Here is a 26,024-nt window from a genome sequence, read left to right as displayed (position 1 = left end):
CAAAGATTTAAAATAAAAGCAAAATTATGATAGAAAAACTCAAAAAACTAGTCAGTAGCCAATGAAACCAATGCCAGTTCTTTGAAAAGACTATTATAAAGGGGTAAATATAGCAAAGAAGATCCAGAGAAAGCATAATGAACATAATAAACAATACTAGAAATCATGAAAGAAACCAGGAGTGGTATTGCAAACCCATAATCTCAGTGTTGTGGAGGCTGAAGCAGGAGGATTGCAAGTTTGAGGCCAGGCTCAGCAACTTAAGAGACACTGTCTCAAAATAAAGAGAATTTTTTAAAAGAGACATAAAGACAACTACTTGGCTTAAATATTCAAATATAAAAGACTAAGGAGTTTTTAACTTACTGTACAAAAAAATTCAACAGCACAAGTGGCTGCCAAAACTACTACTACAAAGTTAAAATTTCAGAATAGAAGTATACAGTCAAGAAGAAGGGGGAGGGGGACATTTTTCGAGTATTGTTTGGATCACAGAGACTTTTAATAATTGAAAGTAAACAAGAGGATGATTATTCATCAAGAATGATCCTGAACAACATGTTTGAAGAACAGTTGGAATAAGAGAAGGATATTTAGCATAGAAAACACAAGGAAATTTTCATGGCTTCAGAGGTAGACAGAGACAGAAAGCAGATGGGCATTGGGAGTGAAGGCAAAAAGCAACTTTGTCTCAAAAATGTTAATTTATCAGATGTCCAAGAAAAAGAAGGAATTGCCTTTTGAATCAGAGATGCTTCCTTCTTGTCATTAAAAATGCTAAAGCCAATAACTAGATAACTTACCTGTCAGAAATATTAAACAGTAGATTTCTGTGCAAAGTGTAATTCTGGTTCATTTTACTTCAAAGATTTTGTGATTCTACATTGCTTGCTACATGAACTTAATTGCCTAAGAGGAACACAAGAAGTAAAAACTCATACTTTTATCCCCCAGATTTTGGATTGCTTACACTCAATTTGAATACTATCAAAAATTATAGCACTCTTATTCTCATGACTTTTATCTTTTCTTCCATGCTTCCTTTTAGGTTTATCTATTCAGAATACTCCTAGAGCCTATTCCCCTTATTTTTCTTTGCTTATGAGCCCCTATTATAACAGCATTCAATAAATGCCTCTATTTTCATCTAACAATTCCCCTTTTCTATTTCTCTCTAAAAAAAAGGCAGTCTATCTCAAACACCTTCCCAGACCAACATTCTTCCAAATTATGGTTCTAGAGAAGTTTGAAAACATTTCCCAACTGTTTCAGATGTGCGATGTCCTCCACACCAAGAGAAGAATGACGTTCCCATCCAATCTAAACACAGTAATCAAAATGGGTATCTTTCTATTATCATCATTTTGTCAATCATAATGAAACTGTTTATTAAGATGAAACACACACACCAAAAAAACCCCATAAATTTCTATGTTTTTTTAAAACCTTTAATAGACTACATATTATTTTTTTTTTAACTCTAGGCAAAAATGTCAAAAGACAACAGGTTCATGCCCCTGGAACGTGTGACTTCTATCATAGCAGACCTCTAGATTTAAGTGCACTACTACCACACAGTAGTAAATGACCAGTTACCTTTCAGAAGCTAGAGAAATAAAGTCCCACCTAAAACTAACATTAATTTAAGATTGTAGAAAGAGCCTGTTGTTTAACTTCTAGAGAGGAGGCAAAGAGTAGACAGAACTGCTTAATATAATTCCTTTCTTCCACTTCTCTAAGCTAACCTCATTTCCGCTTTCCACTTTATCCTTACGCCCATACCCCCCAAATAATTATATCAGAAATATTTTATCTGTAGCCATACTAATATTAACAGACATACATATTTACATTTCTTGATAAAAATATACCTTCATATCTTTATAGTAATGGCAACATAGTATTTGTTTTATATAGTTAATTTAAAATAGGATTTCGTTTTTCTGTATACAATACTTAAGGCAAACCAAAACCAAAAACAAACACCTGTGTACTCTTTACCCAGCTTAAGAATAAAATATTTGATTCAATGGAATTTCTAATTAATACGATTAATTAGATTAGTTTTAGATTCTTACATTCACTTTGTTAAAACTGTGATAAATTTAAATATATGGAAGTGGAATAAAGGTCAAACTGAAGAACTTGTTATATTTTTATAAATATATATTATCTAATGCATGTCAATGAGCCAAATGTGAAAGCATAAGCAGCCTTATTTGTAAGGGTAAATTCCAAGTGGTAAATTTACACTAAAATTCTAATTAAGTAATGTTACAAAATGTCATCTCTCTGCATGTACCAGTTGGTGTCAGTGCAACTGATAACATAGTAACAGACTATAATAAAAAGAGATCTAAACTGATTTATATGTAATATGAACATACTGTATATAAGAGTAATGTTCATATGTGAAACCCACTGTTAGTTCATTTCAATTCAAATTGAAATGAGAAAATTTTGAAAAGAGGAAAATAACATTTTTTAAAGAGCAAATCCAAATTTGACACTCAAAATTTCCTGAAATATTAACATTAAACAATCTACCAACCCTGTTACTACTAAAACTAAAAACAAACAAAATCCTTCCCAATGGTGAGAGAAAGATGCAAGCTTGGGGGAGGAAGATTAGGGGAATGTCACAGAAAAAGGACCTGAATCTCTTACCTGTGGGCAGCTTGATACTGGGAAAAGAACTTCCTCTTCTGTAAATCACTGCTACTTAGTTCATTTGTATTAATATTAAAATCTAATGCAGACTTCTAGGTCAGCCTTGTTGAGTCTAAATTTTCTTGTTTGATTCATATTCATGAAAAAACAGGAATACAGTAGGTTGGCTACATATTAAAATTCCTTTCAAATAGTGGTTCACATCTGTTATGTAGTTTGTGCAGCAAACATCCCATTAACCACAAAAGCCAAAAACGTCATTCAACATGTCAATGAAGCTCACAGAACAAACAAAGTATATCTTCAAAATGACTATTTCAAGTGAAAATGCCCAGAATCAGAATTCTTTGTACTGCTTTCTATGCTGTCAACTATTGGGTCTGCAGCAACTGTGTGCAGTTAAGTACCTCCCACATATTACCCAATAGTATCAATAGGCATAAACCTATAAAAGCAGAACTAAAAGCTTAAAAGGCTTATAGCTTCTCACTACTTCACATATTTACTGTCAATTGTGAAGGTCTCACTCTGTTATTCTAATGCATCAACTCTGTTCTTCCAGTCCAAAAGGCTAAATTCTTATACATTCCAAACAGAAAATCCATGACACATATTATTTGCTGCCCTAGCACAGCCAGACTGCAGTTACAGCTAGCTGGCGCCAGTAAGAACAATTTACATAAAGCAGTCCTCATTTTAAGCCCAAACTAAAGGACAGTACTGCTGTGTAAACCCTCCCCATTTGTTCCCCAACAGGCCCTAACTGGTTCTAGAATATATCTGGCATCTATTTACTAATATAATTCAAATCCAGGTAATAAAAGAACACCAACTTACACTTCTTATATAACTGAAATTACATCCCCATCACATGAAAAATATTTTAACCCCCCCAGATATTATTAAAAAGCCTTAGCTTACCAAAGCTAAGTAACCAGACTACTAATTACTTAAAATTCAATGGTTGCTATTTTTAACAATCATTGAAAGTATAAGTTACAATTTACATTACCAAAAATGTATCCTTGTTCCACACTCTACAACCACTTTTCAAATCTCATTAATTTATCAATTAAATAGTAAATATCATTTAATAATTTGCTATAAGAACCATATTGTATAATGGTGCCCAAACACATCTTCAGGTACCACTGTTATGATGTTAAATAATCCAACACATTTGCCACTAATTAATATTATTAAAGCATGTGCTCAGTATAAAAACCCAGGCATGTCAAATACAAATATCCTCATAAGAACATATTTTGCAGGGCCACATTTTTTAAAAAAACTGTTATCACTGATGTACCATTTTTACTGCCCAGATTTAACCGGACAAGTTATTATCTATGGAGATCCTTTGTTGAAAAAAAAAATATGTATAGTTACTTTATGATTTACTATTACGTAATTTTATATCTCCACTTCTATTTTTCAACTTATTTTGTTAAGAGTATAGATACCTTAAAGTTTACTTTCAAATAACAATCCAGAAACTAGTTTAGTGGCACATCTGAAAGGATAATAAAATGAAAAATTACTTAAAATGCTACTTAGGGGTTATCCAAAATATTTTATTATTTTAATCTTATTTTTAGCTGTCTTAAAACACACTTAAGTTACCCATACTGCATAATAAACATAATGAGGTAAATTTCCTATAATAATCATATGACCTAGGTAATCTACAAATAAGAAATGATTTCCTAAAACAACTATATTCTCTTCTCAGAATCTGTACCCCACCAGCAGCAGATTTAGTGATGTAAACATACGATGATATAATTTCATATGGTATAAACCATACAATTAATACTTGGTGGGCGGTAAGGTAATATAACAAGAGCTAAGTACCATATATTGATCATAAAATCTCAGAGTTGGAAAAGATCTTAGAAATTATCTAGGTACTGTATTCCTTCCTAGTTTTTGAAGTATTGTAGTATCCCTTCCTAGTTTTAATTTTTTAGATGCTTCCTCTTTTTTTTCTACTTGTATATGCATCCAACTTTTGAGCAGAAGTACTTAAAATTCAAAAGTCCTGAAATCATTTTTTCAGAATAAAATACAATAAATAACAAGCATTTAAACATTATTTTTAAAGTCAAATACACTAATTACCTGACATGAATTAATTAATCAAAAGAAGCAAAATCTCTGCAAACTGCTTATAAAAGTATCAAAAATAGAAGTTGTTGATGTAGCTCACAGCTTCTCAAATTAATAACTGCCAAGGACTGGTATCTTCCAATTCATAACAGACCAAAATAAAATCAAAATGAGTTATTTGAAAAATAAAATTTAAAAGGCAAAAATATGAGCCTCTATTTTATTATTGTTTGATGCAACTGACATAAAATTAGTTATCATATTTGATATTAAAATTCAATTTCCACTCATATGTCATGGAAGCCCAGAAACAAACAATTCTTGAACTAAGTGCAGACCACATTCACAATCCCTCAGTATTTGTCACCTTGTCCAGTATTTTCTGTGTCTTCCCCACTCCTCCCAAAAAATGTTTTGGATATAAGGGCAGGAATCTTGTATACCAAGCATCAAGACAATTTGTTGAGTCACTTGATCACAATTCACTTTGTTTTTATAAAACTCTACCATGATGCCTTATCCCAAATAAGAATTCTTGTTTTGTCCCATTTAGGCTCTTTAAAAGTCTACACTGTGAGATTTTAAACACCTTGATCTCTAGCATTTTTACTATAAATCAGCCACACTCTTAACAAAGCCCTCACCTCTAAAGATCTTTTTCTAAAGTACCTAGTAACTGAGACTTCACCCTAAATCCATTCTTCCTAAAATAATGATTGGGAAAATAAAATTCTGTGCTAAAGGTAACCCTGTGAAACAAAAACAACCAATATTTAACTCACGCTTATTTTATGTCAGACTCTGCACCAGGTGCTTTACATTTGTTATCCTCATTTAAATCCCAATATAAACTCTGTATGATAAAATTATTCCCATTTTAAAAATAAGAAAAACCGAGATTCTGAAAATAAGTAACTTGCCTCATCCCATAAAAATACCAGACATATGGAACACGTACTACAAATAGGTATGGAATCTAAGCAGTATGTACACATTTGTCATTTAATCTTTAACTATCCAATAGAAGCACTGAATCTAACTGTTGAGTTGGTGTTGAAAGAGGTTAAGTAATTTATCCCAAACTATACAATTAATAGCAGCACCAGACCAGGAATTATCTTTCTAGACTTCCATATTAATGCTATCCACCACACATGCCTCAGTTCCTTCTATATCCAGCAAAGGAAAGCACCAGTCAGATATAAGATTTCTACTGGCAGCTGAATCCAGCTTATTTCAGAAAGGAAAAACAGACACCCTCAGACAAATGCAGAAGTAACTCCTCAGACATCTTCGTGGTGTTAAACTCCCTCTTTCATTGCCTAGATTCACCAGGCAATACTGTTTGCACCATTTCCATATGCCTATGTTCATGACTAATAACAGACTGCCACAAATCACCAACAGAGGATACTTGGTGAAAGTTCTAAAATGAACGTTTAAAAAAAAAAAAAAACCACTTATCTGAATATATGTTAGTGTCTTTCTCCCCAAATCACTCTACTTTGGGAGTGTGAGTAGTAGCAAAGCAGGGATTCCATATTTCCTATGCAGTTAACCATATTTTCAATTTTTATGAAAGTTTTACCTTTAAATGCAAAGCTATTTTTCAAAAAGGAATAATGTTGTTTTGTTTTGTTTTTAGCACTTGCTTAGCATTACCAACATCCTGGTATTTTACGAATGTTAAGAAGTTGGCTTTCACTCTGGAAAAGACAGAATTCAAATTTAAGACCAAGATTATAAACTATCATCTTTTGTGCAACAAAGATAATCTTCACAGTGTTGATGTGGTTTATCACGTGGTTTATCTAGTTAAGAAACATCCTACTAGGAAACATTTGCAGTTAAGAAAATTTTCTTAACCCTTACTCATTATTTTGTCTAAATTTCTTAGCTCAATCAGTTGGGGAGGAGGCACAAAAAACACCTTTTATAAAATGTTATTTTATTGACCTAATTCAAAAAACTACATATCTAAAAGACAGTTTAACTTTTTCTTATTTGGTATCATTATTAAGAACACCAACTTGATAGACAGTGATGTCTCTAATACAGTGATAATCCACACACATTAAGACCTCAGACAATCTGTTTCTAATGAGCATTCTTTAATCCCTTCATTTTCAACTGATTGTCACTTTTTGTGGATATTCTTCATCTGGTCCCATTGTACTCAATATAAAAATTATAACAAAGTGAAAAGTTAACAAATGTGCCCTATCTTCTAGAGAATGGACTAATTTTTACTTGTGCTAGAACTCTCCTACCAGTTTACTTTGTTCCGCATTAGATATATTTTAGAAAGTTAAGGCTGCCAATACTTCATTAAATAAACAGTATGGGGATTTAAGATGACCAACCTACAGAGACCTGGTAAGTAATGTGAATCAGCTAAAAAGGACTATATGTGAGCAAGAATATGAAGGAGACAGTATCTACTCAAGTTAGATTACTGTTCTTAAACAGAAATGCATGCCTAACATTGACCTATCTTTTCAAAAAGTGAGACATCTTGATTTTCTTCTGAAATTTAACTTTAAATGTCAACAACTGGAAAAACACAGGAATGGCTAAAAGACAAAAAATAAATAAATAAATAAGTCTGGTGGCTGCCAGTTTGTGTTCACTGAAAGAGAATGCTATTGTTCTTAAAAGGACTCTTATTTATACTGAAACAGGAAAAACTAGGCCCTGAGTTCAAGTCATCTTTTCAGAGAATTCATTTTCTTACACTATGTTTGGAGGATTCACCCAGACCAGAACTGAAACATTGCTCCTACTACTCTTAATTCTATAATGCCAACTTTTTATATTGGCTTTACTTAATAAATATATGTCATTACCCACACACAGCAAAAGATGGCTGGCTAATTTATTTAACAGAGTAGTACAAACATAAATATATAACACTACAAAGTGGACATACTGAATGTTAGCTAGCAACTTCTCACTTCTGAGCATGAGTTATATGAAAATTTTCCACACTTTTTCAAAATACTCCGATCTAGTGACACTTGATAAAGTAAAGGACATCTGAGCAACAAACTGAAAGCATGCAAAACTTACTGGCAAAATGAGAATGTCTGATATTCATAGATTATTTCATGGTACTATTTAGAAATATGCAAACTGATTCTCAGCATATGGTTGCCAAACAGGAATTTTTACCCATTTTGTAGATGAAGAAACAAGAATCAGAAAATGGAATGAGCTGGTCAATATCAGAAACCAGTAGTCAAAATGTGATTCAAATTCAGGTTTGAACTCTTGGTCAATGTGCTTTCCAACACTCCCACATTTCCCTTAAAAAATTTATGTTAATGAAATGGCTTATAAAAAGAAGATAAACAAAAGGGACAAAAAAAGGTGACAATAAACAATCCCAATTATCCAGCTCTCATATATATATTATGTCCTCAAAGTCCAACATAATAACTAACCTGTAATTAAGCATAGAAAATTTGAAAACTGCCCCCAACCCCAAAGTAATCACAGTGAAATAGTTTATATTTATAGTTGCAAAATACAACACAGCAGTGAAAGCATTAGCAATAATACCCTATGTAACCACAGAGTGCTAGTGTTTCCCCAAGTACAAGTAATACTCTTATGAAAGGTGGGAGCAAATTTTATAGTCAGCAATAGAAGGCAAAAGAAGTGGATCACTAAAATTTCCCTATGTCCCACTCTGAAAACTAACATAAATTGCTCTGTAATTTTAGCCTAGTCAGGGTTTCTCCAGCATTAGAGAATACCAAACCAAGAAGGTCACTTGCATTATGTAATTTTTAAAATATACATATTTTAAATACTAAAATTTATATTTCCTTCCCTCCACCTCTGCAACTAAGACAGTAAGCTATTGATACTATAAGCATGAAAATGAAAGTGATTAAGGTCACAGAATATTTATGTTTCAAACACACTACAGGGCAAGACTTTACTGAAAGAATGAACAGGCTACCTTACATATATTGAATTTTTTATCCTTAGTTTTCTCTAACTAACAATTAAAAAAACTAACAAGTAACAATAAAAAAAAAAAACAAGTTTGTGATAAGGCAGCAACCTTAACCTATTAAGTCTTATAAATATAGTCTTATAGTCTACCTTCATGAAAATCAAAACAGAACATAGATAGTCTGATTTTCAAACTGAATTTCCACAGTGAATTACTAATAAATGAGTTAAATGGAATTATCAATGTTATAATTATCATATATGATCTAATTTGAAGTGTTTTCATAACTGTGTAACTATCTTCATTTTATTAAATATACTTATGATGTTACAAATTTATACAATAAAAGAAAAGTACAACAAGAAAATATCACATTAACCCTTTTTTATTTATTGGGGTCCTCTGTAAGAACTTAATTTGCAAAATGTTGTTTTTAGAAAGTTGCTCTATCTTGAAAGTTCAGACTTACTGTTCTATGTCATATTAGTCAGGGATATATTCATAATAATCCACTGACACTGTCACAGGAGAATACTATTTGAATTAACAGAAAAAATCTAGTAAATACTGTGATTTAAGCACTGCTTAAAGTATAAATGTTCTGCTATATAAAATATTACATGAATAAGAATTTCGTTCTCCCACCTTTTTGGGTAACCACAGCACCTTGGAGTAAGTATCTCAATAAACGGTTCTACTTCAGAACAATACTGAGAATGCTTTCTGAAACTTCTGAAACCACATTTACAAAATTACTGAATTATAGTACTTTTAAATAGACATAATATCATCAGTTAATTAAAACAATTATTTACTCCAGCTATAATGGCATTAAAATACACTACACATAAAGTAAAAAGGTATCCAGGCTTAGATGTAACCTTATTCCTAAATTCTAAATCTGAATCTAAATGTCAATTAAATCAAAAAGTACTATGAAGAAAAAAGTGAAGCACTATTAAGAATGTGAAGAGAGTTGGATCTCAGAGGAGACAGTATGATAAGAAAGATTTGGGACCCATAATGAAGTTTTTTCAAAAAGATTTAAGAATATTAAAATATTTTTCTAAGATTTATATAGAGAATAACCATTCTTCCTGAAAGCTTCCAAGCAATAACCCCCACATACACAGGGGAAAAAAAAAAAAAGAGCAGAAAAGTTATACCCTTTGCATGATTTATTTAGACTTCTGTTTTTTAAAAACCTGTTCAGATAATATATTGTTTCAATTTCTACAAATAAATATCAAACTAACCAAAATATCCAATATAGAAGAATTAAGTTAATCAGGCCAAAAAAGCACTACTATGGTACTTAAATGTTCTGACAATGACAGAATATAAATTTGTAGGAAATTACAGGAATTTAACCTTTGACCTCACCATCCTATGTAATGTTTCCATAATATAGGCTTAAACTAGTAAACATTTCAACTTTTTAGCAAGCAAGCTGTAAGTTTGCCTTCCTATATAAATTCATTTAAATTCAAATGATTTTTAATTAGACTGTTTAAAGAAAAGAGTAATTGGTTCTTACCTCTGGTCCTGATGTATGTGACAAGTCTCCTCACTGACATACTTGCTGCCTAAGCAGCTACAAAGACTAGGTTAGCAGCCATTTTGAGACAGCTGCACAGTCTCAGTTGCACAAAAGTGTAATTAAGATGGCTGCAATGTGCACTCAAGAACTCACAGTGAAAACCCAGCTATGTATCAAACAAAGCCCCTCCCACTTTGTCAGTCTGCAGGAAACTGAACACACACAACAGGCAATGCATATACTGCAACAAACAATGCAGCTACTCAGGACACAGAAAATGAAAACAGAGGCAGCAAGCCAGGTTTGTAACATACTGTCTGTGAATCCGGGCTTGCAACACAGACTTTGTGCACATCCAGATCCCAAACAACCTGAAGTCCATGCCACATATTAGCAGTTACAGAGATAGAGCCAAATCACACAGAGCAAACATCAGGGAATTCGCCTGAAAGAAAGCCTCCATTTCAGTCCAGAAAAAAAAAAAAGTCAAACCCTGCTCAAGGCCCCCCACCTTTAAAAAAAAAAAAAAAATCTTTTATGTTCTTTAATCATAAAGAGTTTCAATTTTATAATTTCTGAAAAATCAAGTTCTTTAAACTCTAATAATCATTTGATCAAGTTAATTTCAATTTATAGAAAGCAAATTAAAAAGATTTCTCCACAGAATCTAAAGCCTCAAGTGCTCAAATCCAGCAGAATGGCTAGATCTTACGATCAAATTTTTGAAATCTTGTCAATAGAGTCTTTAGAACTAAGATGGAAACAAAAGTTTACTTTGAATAATGTACCATAAGAATAAAAATATCTTCTCTTTGGTAGTCTAGATGATCATAAATATATCCCCAGGTTAAGTGTTTGGTCCCAAGGCAAATTATATTTCATGCCCTGCCACAGACCTCCCAACATTTTAATGCTACGGAAAAGCAAACAGAATATAGACACTAAGAAGAAAAAACAGGGAGCACAAAAGGGTAAAAGCCAGTCTGAATGTGAGAACATTAACAGGCAAATTTGAAAGCGTCCTCAAAATTGTGGCTTGGCAGTAACATAGCCATCAAGAAAAGGCCAAATTCACTGAAAAGAACCTGTTTGTTTGACAGTTCCCATCAGCTATGGAATCTGCATTTTCCTTCATTCTTCCTTGGTCTATCTTCCTGAAATTTAGCCATCCTGTGTTATTTTATACATCATTAAATGTATACATCACTAAAACTTTCTAAGAATATAGTTAAGAGTGATAGGAATATAGCAAAAAGGAGACTGGCCCCATGAAATGATAAATCATTCAAACTCAGTGACAGGCACATTATTCCACTCTATTTCTGTATTTGGAAGCTTCCATAATAAAAGGGTTTTTGTTGTTGTTTTTTTTTTGTTTTTAAAAATAACTCAGTTTTAGGGCTGGGGATATAGCACTGTCCTAGCATGCACAAGGCCTTGGGTTTGAAGGATCCCCAATATCTTTCCCCCCACAAAAAAAAAAAAAGAAAGAAAGAAACCAAATAAATCACTAAGCTTTAAAAAGTCTTTATTCATTTTCCATGAGGCAAACTGGATAATAAATGTAAGAACTATTTTAAGGACCATATCGGGGAAAAAAGTTATACTTGATATAAGCCAAATTAATTCTTCAAAAATATGACTGATTCTCTGAGGATAGCTTAAGCAAAATCTATTCACTAAAAGTAAATGTTGATAAAAGGGGAAAGATTTGAACAGATAAATATTACTGTAGCACTGGAATATAAATTTAATTGAGGGGCAGGACTGTTATAAACTCCCAAAATATTTAGAGCTATATGATGAACACATTTTATAAACACTATGTCAATTCTCATACCAATCCTAACAGGTTTAATCACCAATTTAGTGGTAGCAGAAACACGCTATGAGACTAGCTTCGAAAAACAACTAAAAGCTGAAATATAATACAGACTACAGTCAGACCCAACCCAGAGTTATCTACCTGGTCATATGTTGGTTCTGTTTCTGTCTTATGGTAACAAGAAGAGAAAATGGTAGGCTGCTATTCAGGTGACTGGTGCCAGTGCCAACACTTTTCACACTCTGTTCCAAAGAAAACTATCCTAGTTCACCTAGTAAATCCTATTAATGATTCAACCTAAATTATCACTAACATTCCTCTTCTTATTCCTTACTATGACCACTCCACAAACCAGGTTCTCTCAAAATTGTTCATTCATACCACACTTACCACATTAAAATTACTTACATCTTTCTTTAAGAACAGAAATCATATCTTTATCCAATCTCTGGTCACAGTGTGAACGAGTATTTGCTCAATAGGTGGAAAATTGAAATTTTAATGCACAGTGCTTTTGTTTCTACCACAAAAATCTCAGAAATTTCTACATTTTAAAAAAAATTTTGTTGTTGTTGTAAATGGATACAACACCTTTATTTTACTTATTTTAAGTGGTGCTAAGAATCGAACTCAGTGCCTCACATGTGCTAGGCAAGCACTATACCGCTGAGCTATAAACCCAGTCCTACATTTTTTAAAGAATCTTCATTTTTAGAGTCTGTGTTCTTATATTTATATAGTAGTCAAATAAGTTTTTAGTTATGATATAAAAGCCTCCATACTACAGAATCCAAAATACCTTTTGTAGAGCACTTTTCAGTTTTTAGTGTTTTTATAGGCACTACACTGGAGCACCTATGTGCATAAAATAGTTAATCTCTGAAGAGTCTATGGAATACTATAAAAATATAATTACCTACTTTTAAACTTTACTATTTATAAACAGCACACACCTTGATCATATAATACCACAAATAATCTTTATCAGAAATTTTAGATTAGGACTATTGTTATAAGCCCAATCATTTCATTTGTAAAAACATACATATTTGGAAAAAAATTCTCAGGTAAACATTTCCAAGATTATCCAATGTTTTATCTCTTCCTAATTAAAAACTAGCATGTTTCACATTTCTTTTCCAAAAACCATGTTGAAGACAGAGTGCTACAATCTCTAATTTCTATATCCAAAGAATACTCATTTGCCAAGAGTACACATGTAGTAATGAGGAAAAAAGAAAACCACAAGAAGGGAATTAATTCTAGTCAAGTACTACATTTTTTATATACCACTCTAGAAAACTATACATATGCAAATTACTGAAAATTCCATAGAACCTAAAGAAAATTTCACTACATTTGATAGACATGCATTTGGTAAATACAAGTTTCATTTGTTTAGTTAGGACATCTACCTGGATCATCTCATAGAAAATTTCAAAACTGCTGAACTTAGATATTCCACTCAACTTTTTAGTCTTCCACATTACATTATGCAATCAGCAAAGGAAGAAAGCCACTGAGAAAAGTGTGTAACGTGGAGGGCAGACAAATAAAAATTTTTAAATAAAATACACGAGAGGAAAAAAGAAAAACTTCAATAAACATTAATAGATAGAAAAAAAATGTTGTACCCCAGTTAAGAACAGAGTACTATAGACAAGAAATAAAAAATAGAAATTGATAGAGAAACATGATAACAGAAATGAAAAACTCAACAGAACAACTACATCATAAAGTTGAAATGTGCCAGAACAAAAAGAGAAAAATAGGAGGAAAAAATAGAGTTGGAGGGCCCAAACCATCAAATTGGAATGACAGAATGGCAGAAGAAAAATCATTACCAATGAAATTACAAGAAAACATTTCAGGACCTGTGAAACAGCTAAGAAAACATTTCAGGACCGATGAAGTAGCTCAGCAGAGCACTTGCTTACTGCAGGTGAGGCCCCAGCAAACAAAAAAAAGAAAAAAGGACACAAGGAAGGGAGAGACCAGTAAAGTCCAATAAATATCAGGAAATGGCAATAAATCCAAACTAGGGCATGCTACAATGAAATTTCAGAACATAAGAGGTAATTAATAAATTCTCAAACTTCCACTAAAGGAGAGAAATCAGAAATAGTAGTAGATTGCAATTTCTTGATAGTGATAACAGACACAAGAAAATGATGTAGCAGTGCCTTTAAAATTCTGAAGGAAATTTATTTCAACCTAATGTTCTATACCCAGCCAAACTATCAGTCAAGTATAACACATACAATGACATTTTTCAGACACACATGTCTTAAAAACATACTTCCCATCTACCTTTCTCCAAATGCTATTAAAGAATATGAACCTTTTTCCCCCAAGAGGCAGAAAAAGTCAATAAAGACACACGGGTATGGAAAGCAACTGTCCTGTGAAAGCAGTAAAGGACATCCCAATTAAGGGTGAATAAAATTCTAAGACAATAGTTGTACACAAGACACAGAGAACAAAGAAGCTACACTGGAGCAATGAGAACAAATAAACACAATATTCTTGATGTTACTGTACCTGAAGGAAAAAATATGTCTTCTAAATAAACACTGAAAATTTTCAGTAAAGAACTATACTAAAAAGGTCTGGGGGTGTAGCTCAGTGGTAGAGTGCTTGTTTAGCATGAATTAAGTCCTGGGCTTGACCTCAAAGTACATCGAAAAGAAAAAAAGAACTACATCAAACCATCATAACTAATTCATGATGCCAGCAGGCATTTTGGTATAAAGCTGGAGTTACCTTCATGAATAAGTATCTGTAATAATTGCATCAAGGGAATAGGTCAGAATTTTCATGATTCTATTACACAGAGCAGAAAACTTTGTGTAAGCAGTTATTTAACCCAAGATCAGCAAAACAAGAATTATCAAGTGCTAACTGAACTGATTTAACTCTAGTTAATAATTTTAATGGTCTTAAGAGAAAAATATATTCTTCTTAATCTATCTCTAACCCACAATTTAAAGTATACATTGTATAAATAGTAATTTAAGTTATATCTTAATCCATCACCCTCAGAATTCAAGGGGAAAAAATATCCTGTGAAAGTTCCTAATATAGGTATTAAGTTAACCAGAAACATTTTAGAATGATTCTATAGAAAAATACTGAATATACTGATCAGCATTGTCTAGCAACTGCTTATAGCGATGATTAAATACTGATAAAGTATATATTTTTTTTTTACTTTTTATGAATCAGTTTATACAGTTTTAATGTTTTCCTCCCTACCAATATAAAATTTGGATAAATTAAATCTGTAACATGGCCACACTAGAAACATTTTAAAACAAATCTCTTAAATTAGGTATAACAGAAACAAGAACTCCATCTCAAATGTAGAAATGATGCTTACTAAATCTTCACAGGAAATCAATTCAGTATTTCTTCTAGAATCTAAGCTTTAAAGGGAATAAACAATATCAGTTCCTTTCAAGACAGGGACATGTTAATACAAGAATATGTAAATACAAGAATCTTGGAGAACCATGATATCAGACTATCATAGTTACAGCAGATTAAAACTCACTGAGATAAATTAGAAAACTCTTGGATCCTGATCAAGTAAAACAAGCTGATATATAATACTTTACAAAATATCCAGACAGAAGTTTACTCTGAAGTTATCACTGCATTTAGACCTATGTATATAATTAAATGATCAATAAAACACCAAAATAAAATCAGAAACCAACTAATAAATTTATATGGCCAAATCTGTGCATTAAGGGCAGAAGCCTGATCCCAAGGGTGGCTATGGGAAAAATAATAATTTTGTTTGACTTCAATTTTATCTATCTATCTATCTACCTATCTATCTATCTTATCTATCTATCTACCTTTGAGTAAGGATTTACTAGGAATTGAACCCAGGAGCACTTATCCACTAAGCCACATCTCCAACCCTTTTTATTTTTTATTTTAAGTCAGGGTCTCACTACATTGCTTAGGGACTTGCTAAATTGCTAAGGCTGGCTTTGAACTTATGATCCTCCTGCCTCAGCATCCTAAGCCACTGAGATCACAAGTCTGCACCACTGCACCAGGCTCATTTTTAAGAGATGGAGGCTAGAGATGTAGCTCAGTGGTATACTTGCCTAACACGTTTGAGGTCCCAAGCTCAAGCCCCTGCACTGAAAAAGCTTTTAATTAAAATAAGTGAGAAAGAGAGATGAGGTCTTACTATGTTGCACAGCTTGGTCCTCAATTCCTGGCTCAAGCAATCCTCCTGCCTCAGACGCCTAAGTAGTTGGGACTATGGGTGCTTGAGCTCTCTCCTCCAATTTGCCTGTTTTTTTTTTTTTTTTCTCCTTTTGGTACCAGGGACTGAACCCAGGGGTACTTAGCCACATTCCCAGTCCTTTTTTATGTTTTCTTAGAGACAGGGTCTCACTGAGCTGCTTAGAGCCTCACTAAATTGCTGAGGCTGGCTTTGAACTCATGATCCTCCTGCCTCAGCCTCCAGATTCACTGGGATTACAGGTTTACGCCACAGCACCGGGCTCAATTTGCCTCAATTTTGATTGAACATGTCCAGCAAGTTCTATAACTGAAGTTGAAGAAAGGGAAGTATTCTGCACGCTGAGATATTGGGACAGGGGCATATAGCTGTGTGGATCTAGTCCTCAAAATTAATGACTTCATCCCTAATTTTAGCAATGACAACCATCTGAAGAAATGTGACTAATCTTGCAGATCTAATTAATGTGAGAAAAAAAAAAGGATGTTTTTTCACCATGAAGAGATTTGCTATAAATTTAGTGACCTTAGTAATCTTTGGGTTTTTTCTTTAAATTTTTGTTTCTTTTTTTATTTAATAAGTCAGTCCTAAAACAGGACTCCTTCACAAAACTGCCTAAATACTTATACTCCTTACTAGAGGATGGTATTATCAAATCTGTTTTTCTAAACTAATTGTAAAAAATATTTAAAGCTTAGCTCTAGAAATTTTCTGTAAATCAGCCTGTATAGCAGGTCTCCCTGAACACAGCTGCCTCTTAAGAAATACTCATGAATGACTAATTGATCCAAAAAGAAACGAAGCAAGAAAAAAGGAATGTGTCAAGTACAAACGCTAAGCATTCTATACATGAAAGCTCATTTAATCCTCACAACATTACAAAGTAGAGTTAAACCCATTTTGATAAAGATTACTACGGGGAGATATTTATTCTTTCTACTTCGCTATATTACTAACTTGCTTTAAGAAAACTCTTTGCCTTTTCTTTTTTTTTCCTTCCTTTCTTTGTTTGTTCATTTATTTTCCAATTTTAAATCACTTAAATCTGGTAGGGGAAGGAAAGAATCATAGAAATTGAAAATAAAATATATTTTTCCATCTTTTCTGCAAATTCAGATTAATTTAAATCAATGATTTTCAGAGTCATATTTTAGGAACCTAATAAGAAAAAGGGTTTTCTTCATTTTCTTCTATTTCTGAAGTTACTGAAGGTTTTTCCCCCAAAAGTGGATTTACATTTAAATTTATAAACTTATTATTTATAATTTTTACATATAAACTGCCTGTCAAATCTTTTGGTAATTCATCAGTTGAACAATGCCACTCAAGTAAATTACTTGTTTGACTACTTTTTAAAAGTTCTGACTTCTGTGGATAATGATAAAAAGAATCAGAACATCCTACTTCCTGTTTTTGCACCTCCACCTAAAACTAAGAAATTCTATTTCAATGAGCAACATTTATTGACTATTAAGGTAGGCATAGTAAAAAGCAATTTTAACTTTTAATAGAGATCTTATTATAATGAATTAGAATCTGCCTTTAAAATATGGCAATTGTCAGGTAAATCAATAAAATATTATTCCTAATCTCAAAAAACTGACAAAGTACACAAACAGACATAAAAGTGAAAATTAAAAAATGTCTTTAAAAGAGATATAAAGTAAAGCAAAGAAAGTTATAAAACTGAACTGAGAAAAACAACATCCTTTGTTAGGCATATTATAAAGGTACAATGATTCTTATTAAAAAATCAAGGATTTATATCAGAGAGAGCTGTTTAGTGTTATTTTGGGTTTTAAATTTGTACAGTTCTATTCTTCTCCCTCGAGATTCAAACTATGTAGACTTCTCCTACCCTCTTTCTCACCTCTGAAAATCATGTGCAATTTCCATCCTTTACTAGTAATATTATTCTAATTCATTCCTTAAAATAAAATTCCTCTAAGATTTCCTTAATTCCCTCCTACAGAATTCCACTTTCTCGGCCCTATACAAATTACTATCGTTCACTTACATTCCACAGAAAGCTTCCGTGTTTTTGTTTGTTTCTTGGTTGGTTGGTTGATTTTTCCTTGCCCCCAGACCTGGGGATTGAGAGCCCACAGACACGCTACCACTGACCCCTTTTTATTTTTTATTTTTTATTTTTTATTGGTTGTTCACAACATTACAAAGCTCTTGACAAATCATATTTCATACATTAGAATCAAGTGGACAAGGTCTTGCTAAATTGCCCAGACCATCCCTGAACTTGTGATCCTCCAGTCCTGCCTCCACCTCTGGAGGAGCTGGGATTACAGGCACCTGGTTAATCCTTCCTTTTAAATTAAGCAAGTACAAGGTTCATAAATACTAAACTGAATTTTTAAAATTAAACATTTCAATTCTCAGACTGGAGGTGCAACTCAGTGATATGTGCTTAGTATACATACAGGCTCTAGATTCAATTCTTAGCTCCAAATAAATAAATCCCAGTTCTTGGAAAACTAACTGATTATTATTTAATGTTTCTAAAGGCTGGCAGAGAGGGTTAAGAGTTCTATCAAATAACATAAATATTTATAATAGCTGGGATTTCAGCCACAAATTAAAAAAACAAAGTTCAAAAAAATACCATTACAAAGGAAGTTATACAATGTTACATTGTAACTAGACCTAACTCAAAACAGAGAACTAGTTTTTTGTATCAAATTATGAATTACTTTGAGAGACCACTTTCCCAGCTTCCATAGGTAGCACTAAATGCTAGTTGTTCACTAATATGGGGTTTTCCTTTTTATCTAATTTAGCTGAGCACATGATCATCCAGCTAGAGTTTCAAGCCTCTCTTCCCTAGCTAAATATGTTTCAATGAGTAAATTATCAGACATAAAACCTGAGTCAAAGTGAAATGTGCCACTTCTATATCATGTTCTCAAATAAATGATATGCACTCCTACTGCCCTTTCTCCCTTACTACAAGTAAATGTGCAAAAGCCATGTTAAATGATGAAAACCATATGCTAAGACAAAAGATATCTATATACCATAGACTTATTCTGTATTGTTACAAGTGAAAAATAACCAATAGTAACATAGTCCCTTATAGTAATTTGGCCTTCAATCCAATTGATTCTGACAACATTTACCACCATTAAAGATCAAAGGTCAAAAGTGGTCTTATCCTTTCTATGCTTTTCTACATTTCTTTCTTAAGGCATTCTATCTAATAAGGGTAAAAAGACAGAAAAAAACTCTTAAATTCCAAACCTCAGTTGCAATGAATTGAAGCATTCAAATTATTCATTATTCCATCAAATTCTTTTTCTCCTGGTCCTCAAAATTAGACTCCCTTCTCATTTTCTGGGTTTACATTTCCTCAAAATGGAGGGCATTATCTTTCAGAATTACTCATCTAAGGACAGATCCTTTTATAGTTTTGATAGTTCTGGGAATCACTATTCTAACAGACAATTCAAATTTCTTATTAGAATATAAAAGTACCGGGGCTGGGGATGTGGCTCAAGCGGTAGCGCGCTCGCCTGGCATGCGTGCGGCCCGGGTTCGATCCTCAGCACCACATACCAACAAAGATTTTGTGTCCACCGAAAACTAAAAAATAAATATTAAAAATTCTCAAAAAAAAAAAAAGAATATAAAAGTACCATGGAATGATGGACATATAATTCCTAAGTATCAACGAAGACAGTAGTTCCTGGAAATAGCACAGGGCTACACAAATAAAGGGGGGAAAGATCACATAAACATAAATACTACTATCACATATCACCATCACACAAATGGCTTCTCTTCCTAACTAAAGTGTCTACAGCTAGTTATTCTCAGGTATTAGACACAAAATAGAACAATTATTATAATATTCTGAACAATGAAACTAAAGGCATGAATAAGTGAATATTTCAGAATGCAAAGTTAATATATTATCCTCATTTCCCACAGTTTCACATTTATATAGATATAATTTAAAAGATTCTCAGGAAAGCACTATCTGTGTGTACCCATAGAACTTCCACGTTTTTCCCCACATCCTCTCCAACACTTATTGTCGTTTGTATGCATAATAGCTGCCATTCTGACTGGAGTGAGATAAAATCTCAGAGTGGTTTTAATTTGCATTTCTCTAATTGCTAGTGATAATGAACATTTTTTCATGTATTTGTTGACTGATTGTACATCATCACCTGAGAAGTGTCTGTTCAGGTCCTTGACCCATTTATTGATTGGGTTATTCGTTATTTTTGGTGTTTAACTTTTTGGGTTCTTTATATACCCTAAAGATTAGTGTTCTATCTGATATGTGAGGGGTAAAGATTTTATATAAGGAGTCTGATTCATAGTGGGATAGGAAGTGGAAGCATGAGAGGAACAGATGAACTCTAGATAGAGCAGAGGGGTTGGAGAGGAAGGGAGGGGGCATGGGGTTATTAGTGATGGTGGAATGTGATGATCATTATTATCCAAAGTACAGGTATAAAGACACAAATTGGTGTGAATATACTGTGTATTCAACCAGAGGTATGAAAAATTGTGCTCTATATGTGTAATAATAATTGTAATGCATTCCAATGTTATATATAAATAAAAAGAAAGAAAAAGAACTTTCATATGTTTTTGAAATGTGGCCAACAAGATGCTTCAATCATTCTCTTGAAGACACAAAAATCCAAATGTCAAAAATTCAAAACTAGAAACACTCATAAGCACTAGTAGTCCTGGTCCACTCATTCTTAAACAGAAAATGCTTCCTAGCATTCACTCTGTCTCCACTAAGAAACAAAAGTTTAATTTTGTGTAATTCACTTCTGTTTTGAACAAACTAAAATGCCAGAAATAAACTAAAATGCCTTATTTACTCTGTGTACTGCAGCACAATCTAAGAAATACTACATGGTAACCCTGTGCACTGGCCCTGACTGGCTGGGCCACCAGCTTCTCTCCTGACTCTGGTGGCCCTTATCCATTCCAGGGGGATGTCCTCTCGCCAATCTTCACATACACACCTTTGCTGAATTAAAGTTTATAAATAAAAGGTTTTAAAGATAAAAAAAGAGAAGAAAGAAACAATACTACAAAATAATTTTTAAGGTCTTGGGCTCTCTAAGAAAACATCAGAGGGTCAAATGGGTAAGGATTATGAAACAGAAGCTCCACTAATGGTTGGGTAACCTCTGAGTTTTCTAGGAAAGAGAAAAGAACTATAGCTTCCCAGAGCTAATTAATGATATTTTAGAAATCTGTTCAAATAGTGTTAAAATATCACCTAATTTTTATTTATGATATGCCCACAACTGTTAGGAATTCTAAGGCCTTAAACTTCTTCCTACATTTGAAAAACTAGGTTTGCCGATATATGATTTTTCCATAGGCCTCACAACACTTAAAACAGCAACAACAAAAATACCTCAACAAAATTATACACTACTTTGCTTCTAAATAGGTTGAACTTAACTAAATATTCTCTGTGATTCACAATCATTAATAAGATAATCAACTGCCACATTGAACATGTTATGAATACTAATCCAGCTCTCGAAATACTAATTCCCAAATTGCCTCACTACTAAATTTATAACATTCTTGCTAAATTTATAACATTTGAAACATGATCCTCTTTTACTGGCATGATACTAGCCATCATCTTGCCCCTATACCCATAAGTATTTATCTAGTAGTACTGTCTCTAATTTGCTACTTCTCTTCTATGTCTGAAAAATAAAGAATTATAATTTCCCAGAACTTGGAAAAGTTTTCAACTAAGGCCAAAGGTCACACAAAAAAGTAAAACATCCAAATCTTTATAATTAAATTTGCATGAAAAGACCCAAAGACAGGAATTTTTCATTAAAAAGAAGTAAATGCTTAAGAAAAACCAATATCTTGACATTTGATATATGATAATACCATTGTGAAAATCCCCAAAGTTACCAAATATTCTTTCAGACATGTTTACAAATGGCCACGTTATTATCAATTTAATAAGAATCTACTGTGATTTATTAAGCTTTTATCTTTTTTGTCCATTTTGTTGCTCATTTTTCTATTATAAATAATGCTATAGTGAACATCCTTCTACATGAGTCATATTCTGTAACTTAGAATATTACTTTGACATTACAAATTGATAAATCCCTTTGCACAAGTGTTTCCCATATCTCTATCAGTTAGGCAGGTGAAAAACATAGTAGTAGCTTACTAACTTTTTTTTTTTTTTTTAGTACAAGTAAAATGGGGAAATACTCATAGAACTAAATTAAAACAACAGGAATTGGGGGGCTATGGTAGAACTCAGTGGTAAAGTGTGTGCTTAGCACATGCATGGCCCAACACTGCACACACACACACACACAAAAAGAGTAGGAATTAAATTATGGTCCCAATGAAAAGCTAAGTGACATTCATAGGTTGATCAACCATGCAAAAAGCAGTCCTCAAAATCACCAGACTATTTAGAGTGCTTATTTCCAAATGTTACTATTTTTAACATTTCCCAAATGTTCCATAATAACTACATTAAAAATATTTATACACATCACAAATCATAAAGAAAAATACAATTTTAATGGTTTACGGCTGAATCATTCAAATCTGTTTTTTCTAAACTATTTTATGCATAAAATTTATAAAACTGCATGAGATCTTTAAGTAACTTCCCTCGCTAAGTGTTCATTCCTCAAGGAAGCTAATCTAAACATTTATATATTCTTTATATGTCTTGTGGCATCATAACCACAAAACTGATTTCAAAATATGCTTGGTTTCTGACAGTATTAAAGAACAAATAGTTGATCTTCAGACAATTCATTAATCTTACTACAGTAATAGTTATATATGCCTTCTAAGAAACATGAGCAAAACTGTCCTATCAATATTTACCTTGTATACGTTCTTCAAGAACCCCTTATGACCTTCGATATAAACTCAAGATGCAATCATCTGTATATTCAAAAGAAAACATAAGCTTAAATACATAAACCAAAGAATTTCATTTTTGTGGAAGTGAAAAACTATACCTTTGCCCTAAGATCAAAGTTATTTTCTTAACCTATTATGTATACATACACAGACACAGAAAACACACATACTTTCAACTCTAAAACACTTGAAATAACATGCATGTAGGGAGTGGAAGTTAACCACCTCAGAAGCATAAGAGAGTGAAGACTGCCTTCATTTTGTGTAGAAAACAACAGAGGTCCACGAATTACATTAGAACAAATTAAGATTCTGTTGAGAAAAAAGAAAAATCTTTTCTATTACTCCATTCCATCTCATGTGACATCATTAAAAAAAAAATCTACCAACCAAAAGTACTCCTTTCAATTACATCTAGTTAATACTTCAGATATTTGTTCTGGGTAATAAAGATGCATTTAACAAACCAAGAGTATAAAGCCATAACCACTTCTTTTGCCAGTAGAATGATTCAAACTTAGCTCATGTAAAGAACCAAGAAACCAAATGCTGTACATATGAACCACAAATGAAATTTATGAAACTGTTTGTAAGTTTTTAGCCTAATAAGCAGCAATTTACACTAAGGGGGAAACATATCAAAGCTTATATAACTTCCCCCAGGTGTGTTATATAAGATCTAAATATAGTGACACTACCATTTTAAACTAGAACCAGTGGCACTTAAAAATTATCTTAAGAAACAAACAAAAAAAGACAGAAGCACATCTACAATTTAAAAAAATCAAACACGACTATATCTCATAAGCATATATACAGTACTGTTGATATGTTTAAAATCGACATTTTTTTTTTGGTCCACTCAATTTCTTCATTAAGGCCACAATAACTGGATATTCTTTGTAAAATTCTTCATCACCAAAATTTACCAAGTATTATGGCTTACATATCATGCAAACAAAATGTAAAGAATATGAACTAATTTCAAGAGTTAACAATAATTAACTGAAACAGTAATGGACAACTGATCAAAGGTACTGAAAACATGTAAAATTTAGAAGTTCAGCATACAAATATTCAAATTAAAACTTCATTGACTTAGGATCAAATTTTTTAAAAAACAAAAAATTGAGCAATTGAGATTTCACTTTAAACTACTTTCTATATTCCTTCACTGTCCCAGTATTTCCAAAATTAAAATTCTATTTCATAAATAGTGCACAATCCTTGATAACCAAACTGGTAAAAACAGGGTTAAAAATGTATTTGCAAAAATGCAGTTCAAAGAAATGCACTTCCCGTGAGAACACCACTAGGTGCCGATCTTTATCTCCCTAAACGTAAACTTTAGTCCCACAATACCCTAATCGTGAAATTCAACCGAGAACCACAAGTGACAATTTTCACATAAAATTTAATACACAGCGTCTCAGAATCAAGTAAAAAGAGAGGGGTTGAAGGCCGGTATAAGAGTACAAGATAACAGAACGTTTTCCTTGAAACTGTAGGAATTGGAGAGTAACAAAACGAAACCCCTCAAGAATGAAGAAAACTAAATCTAGAACCCAAATGGCGTCCAACAAGAACATTAGATCTTGAAAATGAATATTGCGCTTGCGCAGCCACCGCCCCGCCAGCTGCACAACTGCAGCTAGAGCCCGACCCCGCAAGATCACGTGCTCCCATGCAGCGCCCGCCCGCAGCTCCGCAACCGCGCAGGCGCAAACACAACTCCCGCAGCCGCCATAATGCGGTCTTGAGTCTTCAGAAATACAATAGTAATTTAAGAAAATGTTCTTAGAACAGCCCTTGGGATTCACATATACCTTGGGGGGCGGGAGTTGAGGGAGGGGGCAACCACGTTCCTTCCTACAGAGCCGTCCCGAGCAGCCGTCTCCAGCGCTGCCGCCTCAATCTCGCGCGCTTCAGTCGCCGCGCCGCCGCTGCCACTGCCGCCGCCTCCGCAGATTCAAAAACAAACCCGCTTCTCCCTTGCACGCGCCGGGGCCGTTATGCAAATTAATGTAGGCGGAGCTCCGGGATCGTAATATGTACCCCGCCCACTGTGCTATTAGCCAATAAGCGCAAGGACTGGTCATTCCCCATGCAAATCTCCTAGTTTTTTATTTGAATGAGGACTTTAGCCCCGCCTCCAGTCGTGGAAAAGAGAATTAAGACTGAGATGGTGGCGCTGTGCCTTTTAGTTGCACTGTGAGGAGGGTTTTTGAGTGGAGCTTCCTCTATCAGTGAGTAGCACTTGGTGAGCGCCCTCTATGAGGCTTCCGAAGGGAAGGAATGAAGTAGGTGAGAGTTGAAAAGTGGAAAGAATTTCAAAAGAGGCTGGGGTACATTGATTTATTCATGTTTTGTTTTGTTTTTTTTAATTCACAAAATATACTTGAACTGTGTTGATAACCGGGGAATGGAGGAGGCACCCTTATTTTCAGATATTCTGTGAGGGAGTGAGTACTTCAATATCCATCCCTTTCAATTATATGGGGGGCTGGGGACCAACCCTTAATCAAGAGCACAGGATAAGTCGCTACCCTAATGGTCGAGAGATCTGGATTTATTTCCAAGCACTGCGCTTCTTGCCTCTTCTTCAGAATAGTGAGTTACTCAGTTTTCTCATTTCTAAAATGGTGATAAAAATTATAATTCAACTCGATTCAATGGGCTAATAAACATAAATGTGTTTCAAGCCAAAAGGGGACTGAAAAATATTAGATCGTAATCA

The 26,024-nt window shown here is 33.3% G+C and overlaps 1 protein-coding gene across 5 annotated transcripts in view; it reads right to left on the bottom strand.

The window, feature by feature from the left end:
• The window catches only part of ATF7IP (activating transcription factor 7 interacting protein), a gene marked incomplete at its 3' end in the record, with an annotated part of 107,674 nt that extends 82,392 nt beyond the window's left edge, over positions 1-25,282 (bottom strand). For 3 of the 5 annotated variants that reach the window (XM_081311483.1, XM_081311487.1, XM_081311488.1), the window contains exon 1: positions 25,114-25,282. Of the gene's footprint in view, positions 1-10,280; positions 10,398-23,248; positions 23,309-25,113 lie in introns of those variants that run through there. The other 2 variants (XM_081311484.1, XM_081311486.1) reach the window with 2 other exon arrangements.
• Positions 25,283-26,024: the final 742 nt, after the last annotated feature.

The sequence above is a fragment of the Spermophilus citellus genome, assembly GCF_964194105.1.
Source record: "Spermophilus citellus genome assembly, chromosome: 10".
NCBI classification, from domain to species: Eukaryota; Metazoa; Chordata; class Mammalia; order Rodentia; family Sciuridae; genus Spermophilus; species Spermophilus citellus.
This window is presented reverse-complemented; position numbering and strand designations above follow the sequence as displayed.